The following is a 9,628-nucleotide window of genomic DNA, read 5'->3' as shown; positions in this document are numbered from 1 at the left end:
GAATGAGTTAATGATTTGGTTGCTTGAATCAAGTCACAGGTAAAAAACAGCTCAGTGGGTTTGTATTCCACCTAAAATACAATGTAATCCTTCTAGGCTATAAATAAATGTGATTCATTGTGTCTTCTATGTCCCTGGTCTTTATAACAGTGCCTGGCATAGTTATTCAGTTAATATTTGTTGAATAAATAAATCAATTAATCAGTAAAGAAAGACGCTGATTTCATAGATCTTACATTCTAGTTGTCGTCTCGATGTCCAAGATTCACCTGACCCAAGCCGTGGTCTTTTCGGTTGCCTCATTTGCATGTGAAAGCTCTACAATGCAAAAGGAAGACAGAAGAATTGATGGATTTGAATTATGGGGTTGGTGAAGAATATTGAATATACCATGGACTGCAAGAAGAATGAACAAATCAATTTTGGAGGAAGTACAACCAGAAAGTGCCTTAGAAGTGAGGATGGTGAGACTTTGTCTTGCTTACTGTGATGGTTAAGTTTGTGTGTCAACTTGGCTGGGTGATGATTCTCAGTGGTTTGATAGTTATATGATATTGTGATCACTTACATGATGAGATTTGATATTATGTGATCACCTCCATGATGGGATCTGCTGTGAGTAGCCAGTCAGTTGAAAGGGAGTTTCCTTGGGTGTGTAGCCTGCATTGAGTGTAACTGGATATTCTGGCCAGGCTTGTGGCTTTTGCTTGTTCTGGATTCTGCAGCTGGCTCCTGTTCAACTGACTTCCGGTTCTTGGGACTTGAGTTAGCAGCTTACCTTTGGTCTTGCCTGCCAATCTTGGTATTCCTCAATCTTCCCAGCCCCTGTGGCTACATCAATCAGGAGAAGCCTCTATCCTGACCCACGGATTTGGGATGTTCCAGCCTCTACAACCAAGTGAGTCATTTCCTTGATATAAATATTTATTTATTTATACACTTTACTGGTTTTGCTTCTCTGGAGAACCCAGCCTAAGACACTTACTTTGGCCATGCTATCAGGATGGACCAATACCTGGAGATGGACATCATGCTTGGTAAAGTGTAAGGTCAGCAAAAACGAGGAAAACCAACCATGAGATGGATTGACACAAAAGCCACAACCACGGGCTCAACATATCAATGATCATGAAGATGGCACAAAACCAGGGAACATTTCTGTTGTGTTATATGTAAGGTTGCCTTGAGACGGAGCTGACTCAATTTCAATGGGATTGGTTTGGTTTTTTAGGTCAGTGGGATCTGGATGGATAAACACACCCTACTCAGTTTGGAGAAGAAACCACATCCTGAGGCATTTTACGGTCAAAGGCTGAAGGATTATTTAGAGAAGAGGGTTGACAATGCCATTTGGATTACTGGGCTTGAACTATTGATTCCAGTGGGCCTAGGGGAGTAGTTTACAGGTAGAGAGAGCTAGGGGATTAACTCAAATTTATAAAGCCTTTAGAACTATAAGGAGATTAGAGAGTGATCAAGGAAAGGATAAGATTAAACATACGTTGCCTTAGAGTTGATTTCAACTCATGGAATCCCATGAGTTACGTAGTAGAACTGAGCTTCATGGGGTTTTCTTGGCTGTAATATTTACTGAAGCAGATAACCAGGCCTTTCTTGTGTTAGTGGAGACAGACCCCAACCCTAATGAGGTTGACTGGAGCACACTGGAGGGAAAAAACAAGCAGCTGTGTATCAGTACAGCTGGAGGACCAATAAGAAGTTATCTGGTAAGCCAAAAAACCAAACCCAGTGCTGTTAAGTTGATTCTGACTCATGGCAACCCTGTTTTGCAGAGTAGAACTGAGCTCCATAGAGTTTTCTTGACTGTAGTCTTTTTTTAATTTTTATTGTACTATAAGTGAAAGTTTACAAATCAAGTCAGTCTCTCATGCAAAAACGATGCACACCTTGCTACATACTCCCAATTGCTCTCCCCCTAATGAGACAGCCCGCTCCCTCCCACCACTCCTCTTTTTGTGTCCATTTTGCCAGCTTCTAAGCCCCTCTGCCCTCTCATCTCCCCTCTAGGGAGGAGATGCCAACATAGTCTGAAGTGTCCACCTGATCCAAGAAGCTCACTCCTCACCAGCATCCCTCTCCATCCCATTGTCCAGTCCAATCCCTGTCTGAAGAGTTGGCTTTGGGAATGGTTCCTGTCTTGGGCTAACAGAAGGTGTGGGGACCACCGGGGTCATTCTAGTCTCAGTCAGACCATTAAGTCTGGCTTTTTTAATGAGAATTTGGGGTCTGCATCCCACTGCTCTCCTGTTCCCTCAGGGATTCTCTGTCCTTTTCCCTGTCAGGGTAGTCATGGGTTGTAGCCAGGCACCATCTAGTTGTTCTGGCCTCAGGCTGATGTAGTCTCTGGCTTATGTGGCCCTTTCTTTGACTGTAATCTTTATGGAAACAGATTGCCAGGCCTTTCTTCGGAGGTGCCACTGGTTGAATCAACCTCTCTATTAGTTAACGGCCCACCACAAACCATTTGCACTATCCAGGGAACTTATGATAAGATTAACCCCATTGATATTTTGGGCTTGGTGGCCAGTTTCCTTCCTGGAATTGGTCTCCTAAGTAGACAGGGAGTGATGCTCTCAAAAGATGTCAGAAGTCCTCATTACAGTTTACTCCCCAGGCCCCAAAGCTGAGAACTCAGGACACCAACTTGATCCTTCCAACAATGGTGACTGACCTAGGAGCTTCCAACCCTATCTGGGTACTGTTGTTGTTAGGTGCCATTGACTCAGTTCCAACTCATAATGAGCAACACAGAAGGAAACGTTGCCTGGCTCTGGGCCATCCTTACAGTAGTAGGTATGTTTGAGCCCATTGTTGGTGCCACTGTGTCAATCCATTTCGTTGAGGGTCTTCCACTTTTTTGCTGACCCTCAACTTTACCAAGCATGATGTCCTTCTCCAGAGATTGGTCCCTCCTGATAACATGTTCAAAGTAAGTGAGATAAAGTCTTACCATCCTTGCTTCTAAGGAGTATTCTGGCTGCACTTCTTCCAAGACACATTTGTTCATTCTTCTGGCACTGTTATGTGCCATCAAGTTGACTACGACTCATAGCAACCCTACAGGACAGAGTAGTACTGCCCCATAGGGTTTCCTAGGTTGAAGTCTTTACAGGAGCAGATCACCAGGTCTTTTCTCCCAAGGAGCAGCTGATAAACTCAAACTGCAGACCTTTTGGTAAACAGCAATGCTCTTAACCACTGAGTCACCAGGGCTCATTCTTCTGGCACTAGAACCACCTAAAGATTGGGTGGTTGGCCCCATCCAGACATTCATCTTGATCAACCCTAGCATGGGAGCCCAGGCATTTTAACTCCCTAGAGAATTATAATGAATAGCCATGTTTGGAAACCACCACAAAGAGTCAGAGATTTAGTTCATTTATGTCTTCTTTTCTCACCCTCAACCTGCAGGCTAATCCTTGAGGTATGCTTTCTCACATTCAGGTGCGCTCTGCTGAGAACATTTAATTTAAAAAGTTAGTGAGGTCTCTCAAAAGAGGAGGGGTGCAAGCTATCTGAGGAGATCTTGGAATGCAGAGTTTATCTTTTTTTTCCTGTGGTAAAATATAAAAAAACATTTGCTGGTTCAACCATTTTTACGTGTACAATTCAGTGATATTAATTACATTCACCATGTTGTTCAGCCGTCACCACTATCCATATCCATTTTTTTAACTCGCCTTTAACAGAAACTCAGTGCTGCTTGAGCAATAACTTCCCTTTCCCTTTCTTTGCATTTGTCCATTCTAGATATTTCTGATATTTAAGTGGGATCATCCAGTAATTGTCCTTTTGGTTCTGACTTATTTCACTCAGCATAATGTTTTCAGTGTTCATCCATGTTGTAACATGTATCAGGACTTCATTTCTCTTTAGGGCTGAAAAATATTCTGTTGTATGGATATACCACCATTCGTCCATCCACCTGTTGATGGGCACTTAGATTGTTTCACCTCTTGGCTATTGTGAGTAGGGCTGCAGTGAACATTGGCGTTCAAGTAATCCGTTTGACTCCTTGTTTTCCCTTAAAGGGAATAAGATGCTGTAGGAATCCACGGTTGCTGAGAATTTATGGGAGAGACACTTACCAGGCTTTTGCTCCTAAACAGGCAAAAAACTTGAATTATTTTATCTATTAAAAAAAAAAATTTTTTTTTTTTATTGCCTGACATGTTTGATAATTAAGAATTCCACAGGGTGTAGGTGGTTTTCTCTGCAGCAGTAGCGTTCTTAACGTTGTTGTTGTTAGCTGCTGTCCACTCAGCCGTGACTCATGGCAGCCTTATGTAGAACAGAATGAAATGTTACCCAGTCCTGGATCATTGTCATGATTCTTCCAACCTAGGAGGCTTATCTTCCAGCACAGTTTATGTGGATTGAATTGTGCCCCTCAAAAATGTGTGTTAACTTGGCTAGGCCATGGTTCCCAGTATTGTGTGGTTGTCCGCCATTTTGTAATCTGATGTGATTATCCTATGTGTTGAAATCCTAATCTCTATGATGTTAATGGGACAGGATTAGAGGTAGTTATGTTAATGAGGCAGAACTCAATCTATATGATTAAGTTGTATCTTGAGTCAGTCTCTTTTGAGATATAAAACAGAATTGAGCAAAGAGGGTAGGGACCTCATTACTACCAAATCAGAAGAGCCAGGAGCAGAGCACATCCTTTGGACCTGGAGTCCCTGCACTGAGAAGCCCCTAGACCGAGGGAAGACAGACAGAGAAACCCTTCCCTGGCACCCTGAATTTGGATTTTTAGCCTCCTAGACTGCGAGAGAATAAATTTCTATTTGTTAAAGCCATCTACTTTTGGTATTTCTGTTATAGCAGCACTAGATAACCCAAGGGTCGGCAGTTCAAATCTGCCAGGCGCTCCTTGGAAACTCTACGGGGCAGTTCTACTCTGTCCTATGGGGTCACTATAAGTCGGAATCGACTCGACGGCACTGGGTTAGATAACTAAGACAACTATATTGGACAATAGTCTGTTTTGATCTATCAGATTTTCATGGGATAACTTTCAGAAGTAGATCATCAAGCTTTTCTTCCTAGTTTTTCAGTCTGGAAGTTCTGCTGAAATCCGTCCATCATGAGTGACCGTGCTGGTATTTGAAGTACCAGTGGCATAGCTTCCGGCATCACAGCAACACACAGACCACCACAGTACAACAAACTGACAGTCAGGTGTTAGGGGGTTCTTCAGTAGCATGTAGGGGCTCTGCCTCAGTCACATGTCCTGACTGCCCTCTACCCACATCACAGCGCTCTGCCTAATCACTACATTCACTTTTGCTCACAGGTTAGCCCTTCCTCCTGTTTCTTTCATCTTGAAACTGTTTCCTTTCACCTCCTCAGTATTATGTGGGTGTGTATTTTCAGGGTTTGGTGACATTTGCAGATGTGGACTTAGACTTCTCTCAGGAGGGGTGGGCGTGCCTGGACACTGCTCTGAGGGATCTGTACTGGGATGTGATGTCGGAGAACTATAGCAACCTGGTCTCCCTGGATGAGTTCCTGCCTCAAAATAAAATATGTAATGTTGTTGTTGTTATTTGTCAAGTTGATTCTGACCATTCCTGAAGTCAGCTCTTCAGGCAAAGATTAGACTGGACTATAAGACATAAAATGATACTCATGAGGAGAGTACTTCTTAGGCCCAAATGGATACATGAGACTAAATGGGCAGCTCCTGTCCAGAGGTGAGATGAAAAGGCAAAAAGGGACAGGAGCTGGCTGAATGGACACGGGAAATGCATGGTGGAAAGGAGGAGTCTACTGTCACATTATAGGCAGAGCAACTAGGGTACATAACAATGTGTGTATAAATTTTTTGTATGAGAAACTAGCTTGAACTGTAAACTTGCACTTAAAGTACAAAAAAAAAAAAACCATCAAAAAGAAAAAAGAAACTAACTCCTGCAGTCACTTTGTAGCTAAATAACAGATTGTTTTAGAAAAATGTCACCCATAAGTACTGTGCTCCTTTAAAAAATCATCTATATACAGCCAAATAGTCAACAATTTGTTTAGAAAAGATAAGAATAGAAGGGGGCAGGGAGAATAGATTAATGGAAATGGAACAACCGTGACGGAAATAATGAGAATATTCACACATTGTGATGAATGTAACTGTAAAAACGGCATGGGGTGGTGTCTGACTCATGGTGACACCATGTGTGCAGAGTAGAACTGCTCCATAGGGTTTTCAAGGCTGTGGCATTTTAGAAGCAGGTTGCCAGTCTTTCTTCCAAGGTACCTCTGGGTGGTTTGAACTGTCAGCCCTCTGGCCAATCGTTGAGTGCTTAACTGCATGCTGTCTTTTTTGTTGCTTTTGAGCTGTTACGGATTGAATTGTGTCCCCCCAAAAGTGTATGTCAACTTGGCTAGTCCATGATTCCCAGTATTGTGTGATCAACCACCATTTTGCCATCCGATGTGCTTGTTCTATGTGTTGTAAATCCTGCCTGTGATCAAGGTTGGTTTATGGGCAGTTATGTTAATGAGGCAGGACTCAATCTACAAGATTAAGTTGTGTTTTAAGCCAATCTCTTTTGAGATATAAAAGATAAAAGTGAACAGAAAAACATGGGGATCTCATACCACCAAGAAAGTAGTGCCAGGAGCAGAGCATGTCCTTTGGACCTGGGGTCTCTGCGCTGAGATGTTCCTAGACCGGGAAAGATTGATGATAAAGATGTGCCCCCAGAGCCAACAGAGGGAGAAAGCCTTCCCCTGTAGCTGGTGCCCTGAATTTGGACTTCTAGCCTATTAGACTGTGAGAGAAAAATTTCTCTTTGTTAAAGCCATCTACTTGTCCAAAGGTATGTTACAGCAGCACTAGAAAACTGACGCATGACTGTTAGTCTTTTTATTCAGAATAACTTTTCATTGTATTAGCTATATATATGTCAATTTTAGAATATTAATTTTATATACAACTATACTAACTGCATATTCATATTTTTGCAGTAATTCCATATTTGGTTTTCTTGGGTCTTCTAGGTATGTCATCATATCTCCAAATTGTGCTCCTTTTTCAGGTTTATTTTTGAGGTTTACACCTCTGATTTCTTTTGCTTAATCGTGTCATCTAACAGGAAGTAAAAGGGGCCCTGGTGGTGCAAACAGTTAAGCGCTTGGTTTCTAACTGAAAGGTTAAACCCACTCAGAGGCTCTGTTGGAGACAGACCTGGAAGCCTGCTTCTGTAAAGACTGCAGCCTAGAAAACCCTATGGGGCAGTTCTACTCTGTCACATGGGGTTGCCATGAGTCGGAGTCGAGCTGAGGGCACCTGACAACGCTAGTAGAAAGTAATAGGATAATAGTACAGTTTTCTTGTTTGACTTTAACAGAAATGCTTCCAGTGCTTTCTCATTAAGTATCGTGGTGCCAGAAGTAGAATCTACATTTCAACAAAATCCCTAGGTGATTCATATTTATTCTACTAGAGAATTTTTATTTGTACTAAAGAAGTTGTTTGTGACTAGGTTTTGTTGTTGTTTTCCTTGAAAGGAGACAAAATATGTTGTGTCTTTACAGATTTAGTGTCAATCTGTGAGACTGTTTACCCACAGAAAAGGACATTTACGAAATAGTTTTTTCCCAGTAGAATGCACATCAAAATAAATCCATTGGCCTTGACTAGAAGTGTATAGGTAAGTTTGAAGCACCACTGGGCCATCAAGAGGGATATTTCCATCAAATGATAATTAACTGTGAATAAATACCCACTTGACCACCTCACAAACCTCATAGTAGAATTCTTTTGAGTGTAAAGACTGTAAGAAGGCCTTTCATTGGGGCAATCAACTTATTCAACATCAGAAAATCCATATTGGTGAGAAACGTTATGAATACAAGGATTTTGAGAAGGCCTTTCGGTGGGACTCAAGCCTTGTAATTCATAGGAGAATTCACACAGGTGAGAAACCCTATGAATGTAAAGACTGTGGGAAGGCCTTTAGGCGTGGCGGTGAACTCCTCAGCATCAGAGATTTCACACTGGTCAGAAAGACTATGAATGTAAAGGCTGTAGCAAGACCTTTAGACATGTGTATAAACTCGTTCAACACAAGAGAATTCATAGTGGTGAGAAACCTTATGAAGGTAAAGATTGTGGGAAGGCTTTTATTTGTGGTTCGAGCCTTGTTCAACATAAAAGAATTCATACTAGTGAAAAGCCTTTTGAATGCCAAGAATGTGGCAAGACCTTTACTCACATAAATTATCTTACTCAACATCAGAAAATTCATACTGGTGAAAAACCTCATGAGTGTAAGGAATGTGGGAAGGCCTTTCTCTGGGGTTCAAGCCTTGTCAAACATGGGAGAATCCATACAGGTGAGAAGCCATATGAGTGTACAGAAGGGAAGGGTTTTAATTGTGGCCATCACCTTATTTGGAAACCCTGGTGATGTAGTGGTTAAGTGTTATGGCTGCTAACCAAAGGGGCGGCAGTTTGGATCTGCCAGGCGCTCCTAGGAGACTCTATGGGGTAGTTCTACTCTGTCCTATCAGGTCGCTATGAGAATCAACTCAATAGCACTGGGTTTTTTTTTTTTTTTTTTTATCACCTTACTCAGCATGAGGAAACCCTGGTGGCGTAGTGGTTAAGTGCTATGGCTGCTAACCGAAAGGTCAGCAGTTCGAATCTACCAGGTGCTCCTTGGAAACTTTATGGGGCAGTTCTACTCTATCCTATAGGGTCGCTATGAGTCGGAATCAACTCAATGGCAGCAGGTTTGATTTGGTTTAGGTTTTACTCAGCATGAGAGAATCCATACTGGTGAAAAGCCTTATAGATGTAAGGAATGTGGGAAGGCCTTTATTTATGGGTTAAGCCTTGTTAAACATGAGAGAATCCATGCAGGTAAGAAACACTGTAAATGTAACAGTTGTGAGAAGGCCTTTGGTCATCGCCACAAACTGACACCAAAAAAAAAAAAAACCAAACCCACTGCCGTTGAGTCGATTCCGACTCATAGCGACCCTATCAACTGACACAGCATCAGAAAATTCATACTGGTGATAAACCCAATGAATGTAAGGAATGTGGGAAGGCATTCAGTAATGTAAGCCAACTTAGAGAATATCAGAAAATTCATACTGGTGAAAAACCTTTTGCATGGCAAGAGTGTCAGAACACTTCTATACAACCGTCATGCTTTCCTCCACATGAGGAAAATTCATGATGTAATTTAACATAAGAGAGCCTTCACTGGTCACTCTTCTGTTTACAGAGCATCAGAGTAGTCATACTAGAGGCAAATGTGGACAATGGAGAAATCACATTCTTTTCATGATCACAATGATCACAACATAGTGTAGATTATTTTTTTACTCAATAGGTTAGTTTAATGAATGCATAGAAACCTTCCAGTACATTCAATCCTTGTTGCACTTCAGCCAATTCATTCTAGAGAATCACTCTGCTAATGTAATACTTGTGGGAACGCCTTTAATCATGATCCACATCCTACCTGTCACCACTACCACCCTCACCTCTTTGCTCCCTGTGAGACACTGAGCAATCTACTTATTACCACTGTGCATTATTTGTAAAATGGCGATAATCATGCTTAACAATGATTGCTATTGTTGTGAT

At 41.8% G+C, this 9,628-nt stretch overlaps 1 pseudogene; it reads left to right on the top strand.

The window, feature by feature from the left end:
* The first annotated feature begins 1,003 nt into the window (after positions 1-1,003).
* LOC126086202 (zinc finger protein 331-like) lies at positions 1,004-8,539 on the top strand (annotated as a pseudogene).
* The last annotated feature ends 1,089 nt before the right edge of the window (positions 8,540-9,628 follow it).

This window comes from Elephas maximus, chromosome 11, assembly GCF_024166365.1.
Source record: "Elephas maximus indicus isolate mEleMax1 chromosome 11, mEleMax1 primary haplotype, whole genome shotgun sequence".
NCBI classification, from domain to species: domain Eukaryota; kingdom Metazoa; phylum Chordata; class Mammalia; order Proboscidea; family Elephantidae; genus Elephas; species Elephas maximus.
Note: the sequence above shows the minus strand (reverse complement) of the source record. Positions and strands in the feature narration are given on the sequence as shown.